This window comes from Oryctolagus cuniculus, chromosome 19, assembly GCF_964237555.1.
Source record: "Oryctolagus cuniculus chromosome 19, mOryCun1.1, whole genome shotgun sequence".
NCBI lineage: Eukaryota > Metazoa > Chordata > Mammalia > Lagomorpha > Leporidae > Oryctolagus > Oryctolagus cuniculus.
Genome location: NC_091450.1, coordinates 46,418,231 through 46,442,344, shown reverse-complemented (window position 1 = coordinate 46,442,344; position 24,114 = coordinate 46,418,231). Strand labels below are relative to the sequence as shown.

The window sequence follows — 24,114 nt, the reverse complement described above, 5'->3', positions numbered from 1 at the left end:
TTTTTAAGATTTATTTATTTATTTGAAAATTAGAGTTACACAGAGAGAAGGAGAGGCAGAGAGAGAGAGGTCTTCCATCCATTGGTTCATTCCCCAACTGGCTGCATCAGTCAGAGCTGCGCCAATCCGAAGCCAGGAGCCAGGAGCTTCTTCCAGGTCTCCCACGTGGGTGCAGGGGCCCAAGGACTTGGGCCATCTTCTACTGCTTTCCCAGGCCACAGCAGAGAGCTGGATTGGAAGTGGAGCACCCGGGACTCGAACCGATGCTCATATGGGATGTTGGTGCTGCAGGCGGCGGCTTTATCTGCTGTGCCATAGCACTGGTCGCAGCTTTGGCTTTCTGTCACCGTCTGAAGAAGTTTACTTATTTGCCTCATTTTAGAGATGAGAAAGGTGCGAAACAGAGATGCTGTGTGATTTATCCAGGGTGACACAGCTGGGGAAGGCAGATCCGAGGTCAGATGCCATGGCAAAGTCCTGCAGCCCTGCACCCTGCTGCTGGGTGGGGGAGAGTTCAGGTAGGGAGAGCGTCACCTGCACCCTGGCCAGCCCCCAGCCCCCAGCCACCAAGCTTCAGGCCCCGGCTGGTGACCATGCGCCTTCTCAGAGCCCCTGCCCAGTGACTTGGAGTGGTGCCACATCAGTGAGCCCAGGCAGCTCTGTCGTAAGAGCAAATGCAATTGACTCAGGTTAGGTTCCAAATTTAGATTTCAGAAGGATATTGAATAGAAGCAGAGTTGCTTGAAGAAATTGAAAATCTTTGTGGAAACAGAGAGAAGTCAAAATTACCCAGCCCGGGCCTGTCCCCAAGGCCACACAGGCACATGGAGGTGGAGGCTGAGTCACAGAAAAGCAAGTCCAGGTGACCCTGACTGCCCAGGCAAGGGCTAGTGGACTGGCACAGGGGCAGCGGGCGAGATGCACAGTTTTTGTCGTCTGCGTGCTGGGATCGGAGAGGGGTGGCAGGTGCTGGGTTGCTGGATGCTGCCAACACGTGCTGTGGGCAGGAGGTCAGGGGAGAGAGGCGAGGGGCCGGTGTTAACATGAAAATCAGCCTGGTTTAAAATCAGCGCTGAGTCCAGTCCCAGCTCCTCTGCTCCTAGTCCAGCTCACTGCTAACAGGCCTGGGAAAGCAGTAGATGGTGGCTTAAGTGCTTGGGCCCCTGCTACCCCCGTGGGAGCCTGGATGGAGTTCCTGGCTGTTAGCTTTGGGCTGGCCTAGCCTTGGCTGTTGTGGCCATTTGGTAGAAGATCTCTCTCTCTCTCTCTCTCTCTCTGACACTCTGCCTTTCAAATAAAAAAATAAATTAATAAATCCTTTACAAAACCAAATGCAATCAGCCGGTGTGGTGAGCCTCAGAAGGAAGGCAGGGCAGTGACTCCATGACAGGCAGGGGCCCAGGGCCCTAGAAGGTTCTGTCAGCAGAGCCACAGCCTGGGAGTGGGAGGGAGGCCCTTGACATCTGGTCACGGCTGGCCCTTCCTGGAGGAATGGGGGAACCCCCTTCTTGGACAGCCCTGAGATGCAGGCACCATCTGTGTTGGCCACTGTGTGTGTGTGTGTGTGTGTGTGTGCGTGCGTGTGACAGGCACCCTGCCAGCCGGGGCAGCTGCCACCGTGCCAGCCCAGAGGTAGAGGGAGAGGCAGCCAGTGTTACTGTCGCTGAGGAAATCCGACCCCCCTGACCTTTGCTTGCTGCCGAATCAGGAATGTCTTTTGTGGACAGGAATAGACTGAGTCGTTAGGATGGCACCAGGAAGACCAGGAAGAAGGAACCAATGAGACCCAAGTCCAGGGAAGAAAGAACCTGCGAGTTGTTGGGAATGTGTCAGCAGGAAAGGTGTCGGTTTGGGCATCAGGCAGACTGGGTTTGAGTTCCGGCTGGGCCACTTAGTACCTCTGTGACCTTGGACAAGTCCCTTTACTTTTCAGCTGTACAATGGGGTCTTTGGGTGTTGGGGTAGATGGAGATCCAGCAGGTGCAGCAGGAGCCCGGGGCTCGTACATGGCTGCTGTGGGAACACAGCTCCCAAGTGGGGAGACCCCGATTGCTGGCACCCTCTTGCTGCGAGCTGCCAAGGATTCTAGATGGAATGGCCGGGCAGCTGGTGACGCAGCAGGGCAAGGTCATCAGGGTCATTGTTATTTATGATGTGCGTTTGCTTTTCTGAATTGGTTAATTTATTTGAAAGGCAGAGAGAGAGAGAGAGAGAGAGAGAGAGGCTGCTCCTATTCGCTGGTTCATTCCCCAAGCACTGGCAACAGCCAGAACTCTGCCAGGCAGAAACCAAGAGCTGGAAAACTCAATCCAGATCTCCCCTATGGGACCCCCAACTGCCTGAGCTGTGTGATGTCAATTTCAAAAGAGGTTAGAGGAGGTTTGCGCTATTTCCTGGGGCTGTTTGGATGAACTTGTGACCTCTCTCTCTGTCGGATGTGCTGGTCTGAGGCGGAGTTCTCTCTCCTTCTGCCTTCTCCTGCGTCACCCTCCTCCTATGATATTGATGATGCCTTTGAGTGATGGCTTTGAGGGCTAGGAGGAGAAACGGCAGCCTGTGTGCAGCAGTACCCCCATATCCACGGCTCCACTTCCTGGGGCTGGAGCTACCCACAGTCAGTAAAGCATTTTGAAAGAGAGAGAGAGAGAGCAGGAGAGACTACATTCACATAATTTTTATTATAAAATATGGTTATAATTGTTCTATTTCATTTTTACTGTTAGTTTCTTATTGTGACCCAAACAGCTTCCTTCCAAGGGAGGTACAACTGGCAAGGTTCTGAAGTTCAGGGCTGGCTGCATGGGGTGGGAGGGTTTGTGCTAAGTATGTTTGTATAGGCCATCAGATGGTGCACAGTGTATAAGGCCTGGCACTGTCTGCGTTTCACACAGCCACTGCGGTGGTCTTGGAACATACCCCTGGCTCTACTGCTGTCCCACCCCACTACAGAAAGCCTTGGCTGTTCACGAATGTTGAGGGGTCTTCACAGAGCTCATGGAGAATGCTTGTCATGAAAAAAAAAATATGCATGGATTTCTAAATTCTTTTGCACCCAAATAAATCGATCTTCTAGTTGCATCTTCTTACGGGCTTTCGGCAGGACCCTCGTATTTGTGAGCCCTGCCTGTCTGCGAGGTGTGGACTAGATGACAGGTATCAGCCATGTGGAGACATGGGGTCTCCGGGAGAGACGATTTTCCCAGGCATATTCTAGTTCACCCAGGAGTGCTGGACCAAGTATGGAAGGACTTGGCGCTGAAGCCAGCATGTAGTATGCTTAACCAGGGAGAGAGGGTTGCAACAATTTAACCAAGAGCACACTGACAGCGGGAGCCAGAGAGTGAGACCACCTGGTAGAAACAAAGCAGAGAAAATGCATGCTCTCAGATAGAGAGATGGGGCTCAGAACCGGCCATCAGAGGCGCCGGGCGGGGGGCGGGGGGGGGGCGTGGCTGGGGCTGCTGGGGGGGGGGCTGGGCTGGTGTGCAGTATCCCAGGGCCAGGCCTACTATCCCAGGTCGGTTTGGACTGTATAATGCAGGCATAAAGAGCCATTGAGTGACCGGGCCACTGTGCTCACTCACGTGGGAGGGCAGGGCCTGGCTGAGGACACAAGCAGTGAACTGAGGAGACTTCGAGAGAGCTTGCTGAAAATGGAATTAAAGGAGAGGTTTGGGGCCGGCGTTGTGGTGCAGTGGGTTAAGCCACCGTCTCGTCTGAGAAGCCAGTATCTCTTGTGAGTGCTGGTTCGAGTCCCGGCTGCTCCGATTCCTTTCCAGCTCTCTGCTAATGGGCCTGGGAAGGCAGCAGAAGATGGCTCAAGTGTTTGGGCACCCAATGTGGAGACCCAGATGGAATTCTGAACTCTTGGCTTCTGCCTGGCTCAGCCTTGTCTGTTCCAGGGAGTGAAGCAGTAGTTGGAAAAACTCTCTCACTCTCTCTCTCTCTCCCTCTCTCTCTCTCTCTCTCTCTCTCTGTCTTCCTGTCTGCCTTTCCATTAATGAAATGAACAAATGCCTTTTGGAAAAAAATCCCTTTTGGTGCCAAAATCTTTTTAAATTCATGGAGGATTTTTAAAAAAATATTTATTTTATTTATTTGAAAGACAGAGTTACAGAGAGAGGTAGAGACAGAGAGAGGTCTTCCATCCAATGGTTCACTGTCCAACTGGCTGCAACGGCCGGAGCTGTGCCGATCCGAAGCCAGGAGCCAGGCGCTTCTTCCTGGTCTCCCATGCGGGTGCAGGAGCCCAAGCACTTGGGCCATCTTCTTCTGCTTTCCCAGGCCATAGCAGAGAGCTGGATCAGAAAATGAGCAGCTGGGGCTCGAACCGGCACCCATATGGGGTGCCAGCACTTCAGGCCAGGGCTTTAACCCAGTGCACCATAGTGCCAGCCCCCATACAAGATTTTTTCATCATCACATTTTCCCCTCTCCCTCTTGAAGCCCCCACACATGGTAGGGGGCTTTCTTGTACCCTCCCACCCCATGCAGTCAGCCCTGAACTTCAGAACCTTGCCAGTTGTACCTCCCTTGGAAGGAAGCTGAGCTATGTCCTTGGTCCCCTCCAGGATGGAGAGTCAGCGGCAGGTGTTGAGCCTTAGCTGCACGGCCCTCTCTCGTAGCTGGGTCTTCAGTCTGCCCCAGCACCTAATGTTGGGTCTCCTTTCTGCTCCCCCACATCTCCTGAGCCAGAGAGGAGTTGGGCTGAGTGAGGGGCCTGGGGGGGGGGAGGAGAGGGCCCACTCCAGACTTGGCCTTTGTGTATCCACTCTTCATTGCTGTCTCAAAAGACACAGAAACTGATCCCGCCCCGCCGCCTCTGTAGCAGCCCACTTCCTCAGCTGTGGGGGCAGCCATCAGCGAGTGTGCCTAGGGGTCCCATTGGGGGCCACCGCAGGTTCCCTGGGGCTTCCGGCTTCACGCAGATGCCGTGTCCCTCCCTCGGGACAGGACCTGACTTCCTCAGCTTGCCTGGAGGGGCCAGAGGCTGGAACCCAGGAGCACAGAGAGCCACCTGCCCATCAGGAGTTGTAGCCCGTGGCGGGGAGTGGGGGGTAGGATGCAGGAAGAAGCAGATCAGTGACCTCCCCCGCCCCCAATCTGCTGCACCATCTGGAGGTGCAGTGGCCAGTGTCACCCTTGGGAGGAAGTCCAGAGACATGGAGGACCCGGCCCGTGGTGCCTTGGCTGCCCGCCCCCGCTCCCTCCTGCCGTGCCTGCCTTCCACAGCTCACGCAGTAAGCATCGTGGTGGCTCCTTACAGGTCTTCTGAGAAGCTGTGACACGCGGATGACAGCCGGCTGAGCCACTGAGAGAGGGAGTTTTCCCTTTTAATAATGTCCCTGTCACTGCTGACGGCAGTGAGTAAGAAGCCGCTGCCGCTGCCGCGTCCACACCCGCAGGAGAGGCTGATGGTGGGGAGCAAGGTTCCCGAAGAGCCTCTTCCAGCCGAGTGTGGACACGCCGGCTCCGCTGTGAGCTTGGTTTTAATTGAGGGCGGCCTGGCGCTGTCCACCAATCTCGCAGCCCATATCCGAGACTTGGGTTCAAGTCCCAGCGCAGCTCCTGACCCCAGCTTCCTGCTAAGGAGGAGCCTGCAGTCCTGGCCGTCCATGTGGGAGACCTGGCTTGGGCGTTGGCCAATGGGCATTTGGGGAAGTGAGCCAGTGGGTGGGAGTTCTGTCTGACTAGCCTCTCTGCCTCTCCAATACATGGAAAATAATGAAACAACAATAATAATTAATTCCACGCACTTACGAGGCGACAGTACTGAAACCCTTTATCCCTTGACGCGTTTCCTGAGCGCCTTGTCAGAATGAATTTTCCTGACCTCTGGGGTCTTAGGTGTTTTACAGGGGGCTGCTGCTTTCACTGTTGTTCATCCCTGCCCTCCTTTCTAGACCACCAGGGACACACAGCAAGCCCTGCCCTGCTTTCTAACGAGTTGTTATTGGAGCAGACCCAGCAGTTTGCAAGATCGTAGGTCTTACTCATTTTTAAAAATCTCTCTCTGTCCTTTAGCTGTTAATTCCTTGGCAAGTAACTTAATCTCCCATGCCAAGTTCAGAAATAATGGTTAGCTAGCATTGGTAGGGCATTGTTATATCAAAGCTTACCTCATTGTATGTCTCTGGGTCTTTTCCTCATGGTTATGAGATGGCTGTTGTAGATCCAGTCATTGCATCTTTTTTTTTTTTCAGGATTTATTTATTTGTTTTATTTGAAAGGCAGAGTTACAGAGAGGCAGAGAGAGACAGAGAGAGAGGTCTTCCATCCACTGGTTCACTCCCCAGATGGCTGCAAAGGCAGGAGCTGCACCAATCCGAAGCCAGGAGCCAGGAGCTTCTTCCAGGTCTCCCATGCGGGTGCAGGGGCCCAAGGACTTGGGCCACCTTCTACTGCTTTCCCAGGCCATAGCAGAGAGCTGGATCAGAAGTGGAGCAGCCGGGACTTGAACTGGCACCCACATGGGATGCTGGCGCTGCAGGCTGGGGCTTTAACCCACTGCGCCACAGCGCTGGCCCCAGTCATCGCATCTTTGCACAAGGTAGGAACAGCTGTGGCGATTGTTCCATCAGAAATGAAAACCTTTTCTGCAAGTCTTCCCTGCAGGCCTCCACGGATGGGCCAGGTCCTAGTCCCAGACCTGCTGTCTTCCTTCAAGAGGATGCTTGCTTTCCTGAGCAGATAAGTACGAGGGTGGCAAAGAGAGGCCGAGGAGGGCTGGCATCTCACTGCAGATCCGTAGTGTCGGCTATTCCTTCTGCATTCTCAGTGCATTCCAGTGATACTAAAATCAAGGCGCTCGGCTAAATCAAAATACCATTAACTAGAATATGTAAGTCCTTGGGCATTCTGGTGAACCTAGACTAACTTTTAAGGGCTCTCCCAGATGACAACTTACCAAATAGAGCTGCATTTTGTCAGCGTGTAGATGCAGTGTTTTCCATCTCCGAAATGAGATGTTAGACTCATTTCTTATATCGAACTGTTTTGATGGTTCGCGCTGAGGAGTGAACCATCATGTTCTGATCGGTGGTGTGTCACTGTTTGGCGTCACTCGTACCTCTACAGGTGTGTGAACAGGGTGCATCTTCCAGTTCACTGCATCTTAAATGAGAAGAAATGCAATAGATGGTATTTGTCCATACGCCATTCCAAAAAAATGGAATTAAAAGATAATGCCTATTTCCACACATTTTCCAAGTATATTTCCATTATATATTACCATACATGGCTATTTTTATCGAGCATCTAATATATAAATCAAGATGTTCTGTGTTGTACTTTAATTGATATCAGAGCTGCTTGTAGGGGCTGGTGTTAGGCATACAGGTTAAGATGTGGCTTGGGATGCTATCATCCCATACCTGGTTCTGCTCCCAATTCCAGCTTCCTGCTAGTGTGCGCCCTGGGAAGGCAGCTGATGATGGCACAAAGACTTGGCTCCCTGCCACCCATGTGGCAGGACCAGCTGGGATTCCTGGCTCCCAGCTTCAGCCTGCCCAGCTCTGGCTACTGTAAGCATTTGGGGAATGAACCAGCAGGTGGAAGATCTCTCTCTCATCTGTCTGTCTGTCTGTCTCTCTCAATCTCTCTGCCTTTCAAAGAAGGTAAAGCCGGCGCCGCGGGTCACTAGGCTAATCCTCCACCTTGCGGCGCCGGCACACCGGGTTCTAGTCCCGGTCGGGGCGCTGGATTCTGTCCCTGTTGCCCCTCTTCCAGTCCAGCTCTCTGCTGTGGCCCGGGAGTGCAGTGGAGGATGGCCCAAGTGCTTGGGCCCTGCACCCCATGGGAGACCAGGAGAAGCACCTGGCTCCTGCCATCGCATCAGCGTGGTGTGCTGGCCGCAGTGGCCATTGGAGGGTGAACCAACGGCAAAAGGAAGACCTTTCTCTCTGTCTCTCTCTTTCACTGTCCACTCTGCCTGTCAAAAAATAAAAAAATAAATAAAATAAAAAAAAGGTAAAAAAAAATCAGTCAATCAATTATTTAACAAAAAAACCTTCCTAAAACAAACAAAAAGCCTTACTTATATGCTATTGTATCCTTTTTTCCTTAGGAGGAAATGGAAACACAGAAATACAAGCTGCCCACCGGCCATGCTACTCTGTTTCTCCCTTTGTGGAGCTGGCACTCGCTGATGCCTGGGTGTGGGGTCCAGTCTCCTGGTCCCTAGGCAGCTGGTACAGGGACAGCAGTGGGGGAGGAGGCAGTCAGTGCAGGGACTGGTGGCCGGGAACCTCCTTTCGCTCAGGGTCAGCAGGCACTAGTGTGCCAAGTTGTAAGGCTGTTAATTCCAGGGCTTTAAATTATGCTGCGTGAGCTTTAAATCCAGCCCATAATTAGAACCAAATGTGAGAAAAGTGAAATTGATATTACGTTAATTAAAAGGCTTTGCTTATATTTGCAAGGAAATTAGCGCCACAAAACAAGAGTGCTGACGAGTGCGCATTGTTAATTTCTTCTTCATTCCAGCGATTCTGGGCTGGCCCCAGGCAAATTTTGTTGCTTGGCTTCTGCCCTTGCTGCAGTCCCATCGCCATCATATTTTAAAAAAAGACTTATTTATGTATTTGGGAGAGCGAGTGAGAGAGAGAGCGAGAGCAAGAAAGAGAGAGAGAGAGAGAGAGATCTTTCATCCTCTGATTCTCTCCCCAAATGGCTGAAACCAGGAGTCCTGAACTCCATTTGGGTCTCCCTGATGGGTAGAGGGGGCCCAAGCCCTCTTCTGCTGCCTTCCCAGGGAACATCAACAGGAAGCCGGATTGGAAGCGGAGCCGTCTGCACTGGAACCGGTGCTCTGTGTTGGCAAGCAGCAGCTTAACCCACTGCGCCACCTGGCCAGCCCCTTCTTAGTGGTATCTGGTGGCTTTCACTGGGCAAGATCCAGCTTGTGATACTGCTAGGATCCTTTTCTGATGGATAGCAAGCCTTTAGTAGGAGCTGCACCATCCAGCTGAGGGTCAGGGCCCTGGAAGCTGGTGGAAGACTTCAGAGGCTGTGTGTCTTTGCATTAGATACGTGCTACTGAGTGTATACAAATAGCCGTTGCAGGTGCCTGTGTCCAGCACGAAGCCTGTGGCTCCAGTGCTCCCTTGGTCTCATCCTATTTGACATCCTGATGGATGTGAGTGTGCATTGTCAAGTTCCTGTGAGGCGGAAGTGCCTTTTGCGAGTGTGCTTTGTGGCACCTGTATTAGGCATCATCCGGATTAGGGCAGTTAACACTGAGTAACCCAGAACTGCCTCTTGTCTCTAGTTGGGGTGACAGAAGCAATATTGTGTCCACCAAGGAATTTTCTTTTCAACTTGGACACAGAGTTAATCCTTTTTTTTTTTTAAAAGAGGGGGGTGGGGAAGATTTATTTATTTATTTCAAAGGCAAAGTTAACAGAGAGAGAGAGAAAGAGAGATCTTCCATCTGCTGGTTCGCTCCCCAACGGTCGGGGCTGAGTCAGGCTGAAACCAGGAGCCTGGAACTTCCTCTGGGTCTCCCGCATGGGTGCAGGGACCCAAACACTTGGGCCATCCTCTGCTGCTTTTCTAGGCACATTAGCAGGGAGCTGGATCTGAAGTGGAGCAGCCGGGACTTCAGCTGGTGCCCACATGGGATGCCGGTGTGAGCGGAGGCAGCTGAGCCCACGGCACCACTGTGCTGCTCCCCAGGGCTCGTCTTTGCCCTCTGCTGCAGTTAGGCAAGGGATGGATGGGAAATGATGTTTGCCAATGTCAGGCCTGTCCGCAGAAACCCCTGCGGGGTCCCCCATGCCTCGGATCCTTGCGTGACTATCATGAAATGCCTTAGGCAGACTACTTTTGAAGAAAAGAGGTCTATTTAGCTCACAGTTCTGGAGGTTCAAGGCTATGGTACCGGCATTGGCTGAGCTCCATGGAGGACCCGATGGCCCTGGATTTCATGATGGTGGGTGCACACATGGGAGGAAGTGATCACATCCGGAAATAGGAAGCCAGAGAGTGGTTCTGGGGTCAGGCCCTGGCTTTTGTATCAACTCATGCTGTTAAGAACCCAGGGATCTCAGGAGAGCCACCCTAGTTCCTTCCAAGGGCAGCTCCCTGAGTGACCTAAGGATCACACTAGGCCCCGCCTCTTACAGATCCACCCTGGGCCTTCCAGCCCCCTGTGGGGGACACGCTTTCCCTTTATCTGTCAGTGCTGGCCTTGGAGCCCACCTTCAGGTGGCCATCCAAGAGGGAAGCATGTTCAAGCCCTCAATGCCTGGCTGGAGCAGAGGCCCGTCTTCCCCAGCTGTCTCTTGCCCTGAGCGTTGGACTGTCACGCTAAGCCCTGGAGATGTTGGAGTGTGTCTCCTCCAGAAGTTGGTGCTGCTAGCCCTGACTAACTTAAATCACACTGACCTGGGACAGCCCACTCTGTCTCCTCTGCGCCTCTGTCCTTGATGAGCTTGATCAGCCTCCCCAGTGCCTGGGGAGTAGGTGACATGGCTGCGCTAGAAGCCACCTTTTTCTGGGCCAGCTTCTGTGTTTGAGCTGCTGTTGGCTTTCAGAAAACAGTCTTGCTTCGCGGTGTCCTGGGGTTCTATTTACAGAACGATGGAATGATTATAATCATCCCCTACTTATGCTCCTTGTTGGAGCGGCGGGATCGGTATTGAAATATAGCTAAGTTTGTTTGCAATTATAAACAACTAAATAATATATGCATTGTCTTTATTACAGCTTCTGCTGATAGGAACTGGCATTTTTCAAGATGAGACAAACTGAAAAGGTTAGTTTAAGAATTAGCAATTAAAAAAATCATGGTCTTTCTGCCACGGCGTTTTAAATCATGCAAACATTTATGTTTGTGCCAGAGTGCCACAGTTTCCTTTAGGGCAATTACCGCAATGCATTCATAAGATAAAAATGGAGTTTGGGGAAGAATATTTAAGCGCTCTTTAATGATGTTAAAAACTTAGCTAATTTGCCAGGTTCTACAATTCCACTTGAGTTTCTACCCGCTGCTTACCCCATCTTCCCGCCATCCAACTGATTCCAGGAGACTTGGAGAAAGGGAATGAAGCTACTATTAAAATCCACTAATCTCATGAAATACCTTGTCGAGAGCTTTTCCTTCATTAGCTGAAGGTGAACACTCAGGGAGACGGAAGAACCCTTGGACGGTGTTTCCTTGCACAAGGCCGTTTGGGGAGCAAACAGAAGCCGAGCGGTAGTTACCAAGGGGTGGTTTGAATTCAAGTCCTGCTCTTGCGTCTCCGTCCTCATCCTCTTCGGCTTGGCAGAGCTGCGGTAGGGGAATGATTTGGGTTTTCCCTGACCCCAGCATTGCCACGTTTTGCTCCAGTTCCTTCCTTGGGAATCTGAACACTCCAGGTCCCTGAGGACCCAGATCCGGCCCCCTCCCCCGCCCCGTCTGCCGCACCCGAGTGTCCATGGTGCACATTTTCGTTGGAGGGCAAGCTCGCAGGGACCTGGCAGGGGTGAGCGTGTTGAAAGCCCCATCTTCAGTCAAGAAGGTTTCGTAGCCCTGAGCTCCAGGCAGGAGCTGGAGATGAGAGCCTGGCCTTGCCAACCACCTCTCCTGACCGGCTGATCTGACACGATGGACCGATGGGCTGAGCACCGGACCGGGAGTCAGGCAGGTGGAATCCCTCACTTCTTTCCAGCTTCTTAGCAGAGCCAAGCCAGAGCTTGGACTTTGGGCAGCTGGCACGGTGTTGAGGAACTGCAGTTTATCCGTTTGGAAAACAGCAGCTGCTTCTGTCCAAGTGACAGGGTTGTGGAATGCCTTGGGGAGTGTCTGGAATTAGGAAAATGTTGGTGAATGCTATTATGAATATTATAGGGGTGGCAGTTAGGATCCTGACTGCTCCCCAGAACAAGTCATTTGGGCCCCCTAGGGCTCAGGTTTTTCCCCCTGTAAAATCCACATAGGCACTGGGGTGAGCATTTAGCCCAGTGGTGAAGATCTCAGTTAGGATTCCTCTGTCCTATATCATGTCCTGGGTTCAGCTCCTGACCCCAGCTTCTGCCTCCAGCTTCCTGGGAGGCAGCAATAATGGTTCAAGTAATTAGGTTCCTGCCATTGGTGTGGGAGACTTGGATTGGATTCCTGGCTCCTGGCTTGGACCCCAACCCAGCCCCAACCGCTGTGGACATTTTGTGTAGGGAGCCAGCAGTTGGGAGTTGTCTGTCTCTCCTTGCCTCTCAAATACATAATAAAAAAATACATTGAGCAGGTCTCAGTTAAAACAAATCTAGGGGCTGGCGTTGTGGTGTAATGGGTTAAGCCACTGCCTGCAACACTGGCATCCAGTATCGGCACTGGTATGAGTTCCACCTGCTTCTGATCCAGCTTCCTGCCAATGCACCTAGGAAAGCAGCACCAGATGGCCCAAGTGCTTTGGCCCCTGCACCCACATGGGAGACCTGGAGGAAGCTCCTGGCTCCTGGCTTCCGGCTCTGACCATTGCGGCCATCTGGGGAGTGAACCAGTGGATGGAAGACCTCTCTCTCTCTGTCTCTCCCTCCTTCCCTCTCTCTGTAATTCTGCCTTTCAAATAAATAAAATAGATCTTAAAAAAAAAAGGAACGACAAAACTAGGTGGATCTGATGTGTGTTGAGGTTCTGTAATATTATGGATCAGGAAGACAGTCAGTGACATAAAGTATTGTCACTTGAGTGGTGACTGACCAGGACTGGTCAGAGTGGCATCTTTGACAGCAAGGAAGAGTTCCTCCCAAAGGAATGGGGAGCGTTTTTCCTGGGTGTGCTGCTCTGACCACGAATCTGCAGGTTCTTCCGCCCTTCTCCCATCCACAGGTGCAGTTTCATCCTGTTGTTGATTAAGTGCTGGTCTCAGTGCCTTGCTTCGGGTGAACAGAATTCAGTGGAAATGAGGGGTTGTGACTTCTGGGGCCGGATCAAGGATGAGAGGCGACATTGTGCCGTGAGCTGTCTCTGGGCACGTATGTCTTTGAAACCTTGAGCCACCAAATAAGAAATCGGGCTTCCCTGAAGCCATCATGCTGGGTGATCACATTGTGGCCGGAGGGAGAGGGAAAGAGATGTCCAAGGACACACTGCAGGCTCGCAGTGTGTGCCCGGTGCAGGTGCCTCACCCATGAGAGAATGAATCAAAGATGGCTTCCGCTTCTGACCTTTGAACCTCTCTCCAGCTCATTCCAGGTAGACCAGAGCTAAGCTGTCCCCACTCGCTAGCCCTGCCATTAGATCGCAGATGGATGAGCAAAGTAAATGCAGTTGTGTTAAGCAGTTAACTCTGCATGGTTTGTTATGCAGCCATAAGCCATGAGAACACTGGGCAAGTTTTGTCCCTAACAAGGTGTTTTTCTTCTTCTCCTAAAGCCTGTTAAACAGGAGGCTCCCTGTGGACAGCTAAGCAAACAGTAATTCATGGGACAGTAGCTAACACATTTGAGCATTCGCTTAAAGTACCAGGCACTGTGCTACAGACTTTATTTGGATAAAAAAAAAATGGGCAATGGTTCTTTTTTTTTTTTTTTTTCCCCTTTGGTCAATTCTGGATTTACATGCCACGGATTGACTGGATAACTGTGGGGTTGGGAGGTAAGTTGGCCAAGAATTTCAGATGCCCTTTAGCCAAGGTCTCTGGCATTTGGCCTGGGCCACTGTGCGCTGCTGGTGTGTGCATATGGGAGAAAGAAGGGTGGCTGTCATGTGATGGCTCCCTCCTGGAGGGTGTTGCTTGGTTGATGTAGAGCACCATGCTTTGCCTTGGGGATCGTGCCACCACTGTTTCAGGTCTTTTTTTTTTTTTAAAAAAAGATTTATTTATTTAATTGAAAGGCAGTACAGAGAGAAAAGGAGAGGCAGAGAGAGAAAGAGAGAGATCTTTCTCCAAATGGCCTCAACGGCCATGGATAGGGCCGGGCCAAAGTCAAGAGCCTGCAACTTCAACTGTGTCTCCCACGTGGGTGGAAGGGGCCCAAGCACTTGCCGTCTTCTGCTGCTTGCCCAGGTGCGTGAGCAGGAAGCTGGTTTGGAAGAGGAGCAGCTGGAAAGTGGACAGCGGCTCCAGTATGGGATGCTGGCGATGCAGGTGGCGTCTTAACCCGCTGTGCCACAACTCTGGGCCCTGTTCCAGGTGATTTTTTTTTTAATTTTTTTTTTTTTATTTTTTGACAGGCAGAGTGGACAGTGAGAGAGAGAGACAGAGAGAAAGGTCTTCCTTTGCCGTTGATTCACCCTCCAATGGCTGGCGCGGCCGGCGCACCGCGCTGATCCGATGGCAGGAGCCAGGTACTTATCCTGGTCTCCCATGGGGTGCAGGGCCCAAGTACTCGGGCCATCCTCCACTGCACTCCCGGGCCACAGCAGAGAGCTGGCCTGGAAGAGGGGTAACCGGGACAGAATCCGGCACCCCGACCGGGACTAGAACCCGGTGTGCCGGCGCCGCAAGGCAGAGGATTAGCCTAGTGAGCCGTGGCGCCGGCCTGTTCCAGGTGTTTTAAGAGAGACAGGAACACATCTGGCAGAGCCTGTTTCTGGGGGAGACAAATGATCTTCTGCTTTCTCTAGAACCTGGCACACTTGGTGCTTGGATGGATAATGTATACAGCAAGCCTGAGGGGCACCTTGTTCTCCAGAGGTTTAAATAAACACTGCAAACAGTGTGCTGGGGAAACAGGGGTGCATCTCAGTTATGGTCAGAGGACAGAGGAAACAAATCAATACTCGCTTTTCCTGAAGTGGGGATTTTTATTATTTCATTCTTCACTTGGATACATGGTACCTATAGCTTTAACACTTACGAGGTTTATGTCCCAAGTTTGTGGGAAAATGGAATTAAAAGTTACATTCACTTTGGCGCAAAGCAAACCATGCCTAGTTTTTTTTTTTTTCCCCATAAAATGTATTTTCTAGGAATTCTTTGGAGGCCTCTGTTACTAAAGATGAGGGGGTGCAATAGGCCAGTGTGTCTCATGGCAGGCTTAGCTTCCTGCTTTTTTGGAGAACTTTGGATTAAAAAAAAAAAAAAAAAGCCACCAATGCCCAGGTCTCTCAGTGCAGAAGTTCCTGTTTTGTTGACCTGATTCCAGGATCTTTTGTTTTTTCAGAAGCTCAGTGGGGGACCCTGATGAGGTGGCACTCATCTTTGAAGTGCCATGGTGTCCTTTTAACCACGGTGCCACATTCCTCCATTTCAGATACCTGTAGTCAGCTGTGGTGCAAAAATAGTACTTGGAAAATTCCAGAACTAAGCAACCCATGAGCTTTTAATTGCTTGCTGTTCTGAGGAGCGTGGTGACAGCTCATGCCATTCATATTCCCTGCGTGTTCATACTGTATTTGCCATTGGTCATTTAATTTAAAAAATTACGTATATTAACTAGAAGACAGAGAGAGAGATGGGTGAGATCTTTGGAAAACACTTATCAGTAGGTTTTGGTGCTGCCTGAGGTTCCAGGCATCCCTGGGGGTTGGCAATGGGTCCTCAGTATACAAGGTGGGCTATTGTACTTTTTAGTCATTTTCTCAAGGCAAAAGTTTGCAAGTCTTTATGCCTGTGAACTACTTCTTTAATACTGAACTTGTATCCCCCTTATTTCAATACATGCCTCTAGGGGCTGGCATTGTAATGCAGTGAGGTAAGCAGGCTTGGATGCTGCCATTCAATTTTGGAGTGTTGGTTGGAGCCTGTGCTCCTCTGCTACTGATCCAGCTTCCTCTCGATGCATCCTGGGAAGTGGAGGATGATGGTCCAAGCGTTTGGGTCCCTGCCACCCATGCGGGAGACCTGGATGGAGTTCCTGGCTCTTGGCTTTGGCCTGACCCAGTCCTGGCTGTTGGCTGTTGGCTGTTGCAGGCATTTGGGGGAGTGAGCCAAGAGATGGAAGATCTCTCTCTCTCTTTCTCTCTCAAGGAGAAGGAAATATATTTTAAAAAATTAAAAATATGCCTCTAAAATATTGGATTTTCTTAAAGTGCTGGTGAAGAGTAGAAGAGTTTATCTAAGTGGGATGTCTGATCACTTCATGCCTCATAGTGGATTGCAGATCAGTGGCTGGGGGTTTTGTGGCAGGGCTTCGTGGCTCTTTGGTGGGCATTGTCCTGCCTCTCTCTGGCTTTTTACCGTCGTCACGCCTTGCTCTCCCTCCGTGCAGGTTGTCTCTGTTTGCTAAGATGGACCTGGGGGTGCATATTTCATTCTGTTTGCTGCGAGTACAAATTTTTCCCCATCTTTAAATGTAAAACCTGGCTCCGTCTGGTGTCTCCTCCTCAGTTTATGAGGGCACGGCTCTGGTTACACAAGCACTTGGTCTTTCTTCTCATGCCCAGGGACTATCTGTGGCCGACTCTTGCTACCTCCCGTCTCCTCCCTCCTCTTCCTGGTACCACCGCCTGTCTGCTCTGGACTTGAGAAGAGACTCTGCCACGGGCTGTGCCTTTTCCAGCCTTCACCATCCTACTCTTCTTCCCAAATGCGGCTTGGGTCATGCCACTCCCTCCTCTACTCCTGCTGTCGCTTGGCCTGGATTTTGTCCTACATCTCTGAAAATGCTTTTCCTCCTGCAGCTCAAATGTGCCTCTTCTTGGGAGAGTGACATGTCGCGGGGTAGTTTCTCCTAGCAGCGGGAGGTTTGCTGGACCTCGTTGTTAAGAAGGCAGAGTTGGGCCAGCGCTGCGGCTCAGTAGGCTGATCCTCCGCCTTGCGGCGCTGGCACACCGGGTTCCAGTCCCGCTCGGGGCGCCGGAGTCTGTCCCGGTTGCCCCTCTTCCAGGCCAGCTCTCTGCTGTGGCCAGGGAGTGCAGTGGAGGATGGCCCAAGTGCTTGGGCCCTGCACCCCGTGGGAGACTAGGAGAAGCACCTGGCTCCTGCCATCGGATCAGCGTGGTGCGCCAGCCGCGGCGGCCATTGGAGGGTGAACCAACAGCAAAGGAAGACCTTTCTCTCTGTCTCTCTCTCACTGTCCACTCTGCCTGTTTAAAAAAAAAAAAAAGAAAGAAAGCAGAGTTGGGGCAGGCATACGGTGCAAAGGGTTAGGCCGCTGCTGGGGCTGCTTCCATCCCATGTGGGATTGCCTGGGGTGGAGTTCCGCCTCCACTTCCAGTCCAGCTTCCTGCTAAGGTGCATTCTGGGAGGCAGCAGGTGATGGCCCAAGTGCCTGGGTCCCTGCCACTCATTTTTTTTTATTTGCCAGGCATAGTGGACAGTGAGAGAGAGAGACAGAGAGAAAGGTCTTCCTTCCGTTGGTTCACCCCTCAAGTGGCCGCTACAGCCGGAGCGCTGTGCTGATCTGAAGCCAAGAGCCAGGTGCTTTTCCTGGTCTCCCATGGGGTGCAGGGCCCAAGCACTTGGGCATCCTCCACTGCACTCCCTGGCCACAGCAGAGAGCTGGACTGGAAGAGGAGCAACCGGGACTAGAACCGGCGCCCATATGGGATGCTGGCACCGCAGGCGGAGGATTAACCAAGTGAGCCACGGCGCCGGCCCCCTGCCACTCATGTGAGAGACCCAGATGGAGTTCCTGGCTCCTGACTTTGGCCCAGCCCGTGCTATTGAAGATCTGTGTGGAGTGAACCAGTGGATGGATGTTCTTCCTCTTCTTTGTTGCTCTGCCTTTAAACAAATACATAACCACATACATAAATAAATACAACTCCAAAAAGAAGGCAGAGTTGTGACGCCCTGGGCAGAATGTACTGAAACATTGATTGTTGCCTTGCCCACATCTAATCATGTGCCTGACTCCTTTGAGTTTGTTGTTTCCGTCCTTCCAAAGCCTTTGGCTTGGTTGTCACCACACAGTCACCTTCATCTTTTTCTCACTCATCATGTCATCAATTTGTGTAATTTAATAGATTCACATCATTACAATAGCAAGCACAGCTGGCATGAAGAGGTTTGGGAAAAAAACAAGAAATTGTTGGCAGGTAGACAGCTCAGCCGGTAAGAGCGGAGATGGCTAGGCCTGCTAGCTAGTAGGGGGCTTAGCTAACCGCCAGCAGCCAGCGTGCCCCAGGCACCTGCTGTCACTGGTTGATAGAGATGGAGAGTGACAGTCGTGTGCAGAGGCATCTACTGTATCAAGTCAGCATGTTCATCACAATAAATTGAGGAAACAGAGCAGAATAAAAACGTGAAAATAAAGTTGTTAAAATTCTGCAGCATTAGTGGCTGTGGCGTAATGGGTTAAACCGCCATTTGCAACACCAGCATGCCAGATGAGCGCTGGTTCAAATTCCGGCAGATCCACTTCCGACCCAGCTCTCTGCTATGGCCGGGAAAGCAGTAGAAGATGGCCCAAGTCCTTGGGTCCCTGCACCTGCATGGGAGACCCAGAAGAAGCTCCTGGCTCCTGGCTTTGGATCAGCCCAGCTGTGGCCATTGCGGCTATTTGGGGAGTGAACCAGTGGGTGGAAGATCTCTCTTTGTTTCTCCCTTTTTCTCCTCTGTAACTCTTTCAAATAAATAAAACAAATCTTCAAAAAATAATTCTACTGCATTAAAATACTAGCATTTTGCTTTTCTTATAAATATATCTTTAAGATCATACTCATATATTGACATTTTATCCTATGTGTTCACTTAACATTTTGTATAAATGTTTTTCCATGTTATTTAACTTGCTTAACCCTTTTTAAGTATTAATTTTAGCGGTTATTAATATTTTCCTTTTTTAAAAATTATTTATTTGAAAGGGAGATCTGTCTATCTATCTATCTTCCATCTACCAGTTCACTCCCAAATGGCCACAACAACCAGGTCTCAACCAGGCTGAAGTCTGGAACCAGGAACTCCATCCAGGTCTCCCATGGGGGTGGCAGGGGCCAAAGCACTTGGGCCGTTTTTTGCTGCCTTCCCACGTGCGTTAGCAGGAATCTGGATCAGAGGCAGAGTAGCAGGGACTTGAATTGGCACTCAGATATGGGATGCCAGCATTGCAGGTGGCAGCCTAAGCTATGCCATAGTGCTGGACCCTGGTGCTATTGGCAGATACATAGATTGCTCTCCAGTTTTTATTTTAAAGTTGATGCAGTGAGCATCTTTGTCTAGAGAGCTTTAGTTTCAGTTCAGTTTCGGGTAGAAAAGTATCATGTGGAATTATTACACTACAAGGTATGGACTTTTAAAGGCTTTTGGTATATTTGGCCAAACTGCTTTCACTGGCAATGCACAAAGTCTTATTTTCTTTCTTTTTTTTTTTTTACATTTATTTGACAGGTAGAGTTACAGACAGTGTGAGAGAGAGACAGAGAGAAAGGACTTCCTTCCGTTAGTTCACTCCCCAAATGGCTGCTGCGGCCAGCACTGCGCCGATCCGAAGCCAGGAGCCAGGTGCTTCTCCTGGTCTCCCATGTGGGTGCAGGGCCCAAGCACTTGGGCCATCCTCCACTACCCTCCCAGGCCACAGCAGAGAGCTGGACTGAAGAGGAGCAACCAGGACTAGAACCGGCGCCCATATGGGATGCTGGTGCTGCAGGCGGAGGATTAACCAAGTGAGCCACGGTGCCGCCTTTCTAAGATTTATTTATTTATTTGAAAGAGTTACACAGAGAGAGGAGAGGCAGAGAGAGAGAGGTGTTCCATCTGATGGTTCACTCCCAAATTGGCCACAATGGCTGGAGCTGCGTTGTTGATCCAAAGCCAGGAGCCGGGAGCTTCTTCCAGGTCTCCCATGCAGGTGTAGGGGCCCAAGGACTTGGGCCATCTTCTACTGCTTTCCCAGGCCATAGCAGAGAGCTGGATCGGAAGTGGAGCAGCCGGGTCTTGAACCATATGAGGTGCCAGCGCTTCAGGCCAGGGCGTTAACCCGCTGCGCCACAGTGCCAGCCCCACAAAGTCTTATTTTCTTCCACAATGAATAGATATTATAATTTTAAAAACCTGACTAATTTGATAGATTACAATCACATCTTCTTTTATTTTCTTGATTGGTGATGAGACTGAATATTTTTCTAAATGTCATTTATTTGCATATGCATTTTTTATAAAATTTTAAATTCTGATTTGTCTGTTAGAATTTATCTGTATGTGTTGATTAATTCAATTGTTGATTTGCATGCATTTTTATGTAGTGCAGAAATCATCTGTGTCTTCAATATTTATGATGAATATCCTTTTCAAATGCATTGCTTTCCTTTTAATATTGATCATTTTGGTTGGCGTGATGTGTAGCTTTCACATTTTCATAGATCATCGAAGCATACAAAGTTGTCTGTCAGTCAGGGTCTGAGAAACACTCAGATTTTCCCCCCCTGGCTTTATGCAGAAAGTTAAGTTGAATTTTGAGCATGAGCCTTTCTTCATATGTAGGAATTAAGATTCTGACTTGATCTTGTCCGCTTATTTTAGTTATTGCAGCCGAGTTGGTTAATTCTGCCTTCTCTGCTGATTTGTGATTCTTCTTTATCTTGCCACCACTTGTTATCTACACAAAGAGGGATAATTTTTCCAAGTTGTCTATTCTGTTCCACTGTTACACCTACACTCGAATGCTTGCTGTGTTGTATTAAATACACGATGATATTAGAACTCAACACTTCTCCTTTTTGCAAGGTGCTCACTGCTACGGCTCTTTTTGATCATTACTTCCATTTAGTGGAATTCTTCATTTTATTTATTTGTCAAAGACCAGTGGCATTCTTGAAGGAAAAGTACATAGATGATAGGTTTTTTTTTTTTCTTTTCTCTTTTTTTTTTTTTGACAGGCAGAGTGGACAGTGAGAGAGAGAGACAGAGAGAAAGGTCTTCCTTTGCTGTTGGTTCACCCTCCAATGGCCGCCGCGGCCGGCGCGCTGCGGCCGGTGCACCGCGCTGATCCGATGGCAGGAACCAGGTACTTATCCTGGTCTCCCATGGGGTGCAGGGCCCAAGCACTTGGGCCATCCTCCACTGCACTCCCTGGCCACAGCAGAGAGCTGGCCTGGAAGAGGGGCAATCGGGACAGAATCTGGCGCCCCGAGCGGGACTAGAACCTGGTGTGCCGGCGCCACAAGGCGGAGGATTAGCCTGTTGAGCCGCGGCGCCGGCCCGGTTTTTTTTTTTTTTTTTTTTTTTTAAGATTTATTTATTTGAAAGGTAGAGCAGCAGCAGCAGAGAGAGAGAGAGCGAGAGAGAGAGCTTTTTCATTCTCTGGTTCACTCCCCAAATGGCCACAACAGCCAGGGCTGGTGTAAGCCAAAGCCAGGAGCCTGGAACTCCCGGGGGTCTTCCGTGCGTGGCAGGAGCTCGGGCACGTGGGCCACCTCTGCTGTTTGCTCAGGTGCATTCGCAGGGAGCTGGGTCAGAATCAGATCCGAATCAGCTGTGAGTTGAACTGGCCTGGTGGTATGTTACAAGCGATGTCTTAATGTTGTGCACCACAATGCCAGCCTCAGATAATAGATTTTCAGTTTTTGTTTTACATGTTTTTCCTTTGTGTTTAACCTATATACAGTCTGGCTAACTATAGAATTCTTTTGTCGAAATCTTTCTGCTTAACGTCTGTGCTATGATGTTGTATTTTGACATTGAGCCTTGTGGTATGTCAGACAAGTCCTCTGTCCCTCCAGAACCAGCTACAGGGGGCCGGCGCTGTGGCGTAGCCAGTAAAGCCCACACCTGCAGTGCCAGCATCCCGTATGGGCGCCGGTTCGAAACCTGGCTGCTCTACTTCCGATCCAGCTCTCTGCTGTGGCCTGGGAAGGCAGTGGAGGATGGCCCAAGTCCTTGGGCCCCTGCACCCACCTGGGAGACCCAGAAGAAGCTCCTGGCTCCTGGCTTTGGATCAGCACAGCTCTGGCGATTTCAGCTATCTGGGGAGTGAAACAGCAGATGGAAGACCTCTCTCTGTCTCTCTCTCTCTCTCTGTCTCTCCTTCTCTCTGTGTGTTAACTCTGACTTTCAAATAAATAAATAAATCTTTTTTTAAAAGAAACCTTTGCTCTGAGTGCCGTGGGGAGCCTTAGGAGGGTTGTGAGCTCAAAGCCATTCTTGCGCTTAGAAAGAATTCCTGGGCTGCAAGGAGAACCCACTGTCGGGGACACGAGTGGAAGTGGTTGGTGAGCTACTGCAATGAAGCAGGCCAGGGAAGGTGGATCCGTTTGGTGGCGGCCGTGGAGGTGGAGAGGAGTTCTCAGACCCTGAATATATTTGAAGACAACACCATTAGGATGTGTTGCTGAAGTGGAAATGGGGTATGAGATAAAGAGCAGTTACAGATGCCACTGAGATTTTTTAAAAAATATTTTTATTTATTTATTTGAGAGGTAGAATTACAGACAGTGGGAGAGAGAGGTTTTCCACCCGCTGGTTCACTCCCCCAGATGGCTGCAGTGGCCGGAGCTGCACCAATCTGAAGCCAGGAGCCAGGAGCTTCTTCCGGGTCTCCCAAGCAGGTGCAGGGGCCCAAGGACTTGGGCCATCTTCTACTGCTTTCCCAGGTCACAGCAGAGAGCTGGATGGGAAGTGGAGCAGCCGGGTCTCGAACCAGCGCCCATATGGGGTGCCGGCGCTTCAGGCCAGGGCATTAACCCGCTGCGCCACAGCACCAGCCCCTATGCCGAGGATTCAAGAACGATTCTTATTAAAGTAACAATAGGTAAACGTAGGTAGTACATGACCTCTCCCTCTGTCAGCTGGCGGAACGGAGCTGCCATTCGCTGAGATGGGGAGAGCTTGTGGGAGAGCGGGCTTTGGGGGAGAGGAAGCACTCAGTGTTGGATGTGTTGAGTGTATGTTTCTTAAATAACCAAGAGGAGGTGCAGAGTAGATCCTTGGGTGTGGGTTGGGGCTTAGGCTAAGAGGGAGGAGAGAAGGGAGGGACCGGGGTTGACCAGGGAGCTCACTGAAAAGCCAGTGCTGCTGTTGGTAAAATGTGTGTGGTTGCTGGACACCGGCGAAGCCCTCCTGGTGAGTGATGTGGACAAGGAGGAAATAAACTTAGGAAATGGAACAGGCCCGAGTCTAAGGTCCCTCTTTCCCCCCAGGGCCCCCCAGTCATCACCCAACGACTTTGGATCATATTTCTTTCTTTTGGAAAGAGCTAGCCTTAGAGACGTTGCTCCTGGTTCAGAGTCCTGGGGGCGATGGGGAAGGTAATTTCTTCATATTTATTTATGATGAAGAGAGAATGTCCTGGCACTGAAATGGTGAATTATGAATGGTGAATTATGAGATGATTTCCCGTAGAGAGCCCTGTTCTGAAGACCCGTTAGGTAGAGACCAGCTGGTAAATGACCTCCCCCAGCGACAGGGCCTTAGGGCTTGATGCAGATCCAGGGGCTCCCGTGTTCCGGGATCAGTTTGTCTGTGACACTCGGTGCACTTACAGTTTCGCCTGGACTCCTAGCATCCACTAATCCTGTTGCTTTTTTAGTAGCTGTTTTGCAGGAGTCAGAAGGTACTGTGGCGGTCATCCGCTTGGTACACTAGGGAGAAAGTCAGGAGTTCTGGAGCCCGTATATTTGGACGTGGAATAGGACATTTTGAAGTTCCAGGAAAGAGCCTAGTGGGTCCCACAGGCTGTTCTGATCTGATGTGGGGAGGCAGTTCTGCCAGTGTCTGTGTAGGCCCAGGGGCTGGGGTAACTTATGTAGGCGAGAGAAAAAAAAGCACACTCTCGTCCCCTTTCAGAATTAAGTTTTTTTTTTTTTTTTTTTTTTTTTTTTGCAGAGACAGGGAATGCTTGGGGAGTGTACTGCAGTGGGACCTGCAAGGTATATTCTCTCTCCAATATGAAACCCGGGAAGAGGACAGGCAGGGACAATAGAGCAAGTGTATTTTTTTTAGTAGATTTATTTTATTTATTTGAAAGACAGAGTTACACAGAGAGGTGGAGACAGAGAGAGAGGTCTTCCATCCACTGGTTCACTCCCCTGATGGCCGCAATGGCTGGAGCTATGCTGATCTGAAGGCAGGAGCCAGGAGCTTCTTCCTGATCTCCTAGGTGGGTGTAGGGGCCCAAGGACTTGGGTCATTTTCTACTGCTTTCCCAGGACACAGCAGAGAGCTGGATCGGAAGAGGAGCAGCCGAGGACCCAAACTGGTACCCATATGGTATGCCAGCGCGTTAACCCACTGTGCCACAGCACCAGCCCCCGAGCTAGTGTATTCTAAACAGTTTGGTAACCCAGTGAGTGTGAGACTAAGAGACAAGGTG

General features: G+C 50.6%; 1 protein-coding gene across 1 annotated transcript in view; it reads left to right on the top strand.

Annotated features, from left to right (window-relative positions):
- GALNT17 (polypeptide N-acetylgalactosaminyltransferase 17) overlaps nucleotides 1–24,114 on the top strand; it is a 505,081-nt gene that overhangs the window by 6,957 nt on the left and 474,010 nt on the right. The window lies entirely within an intron of this gene.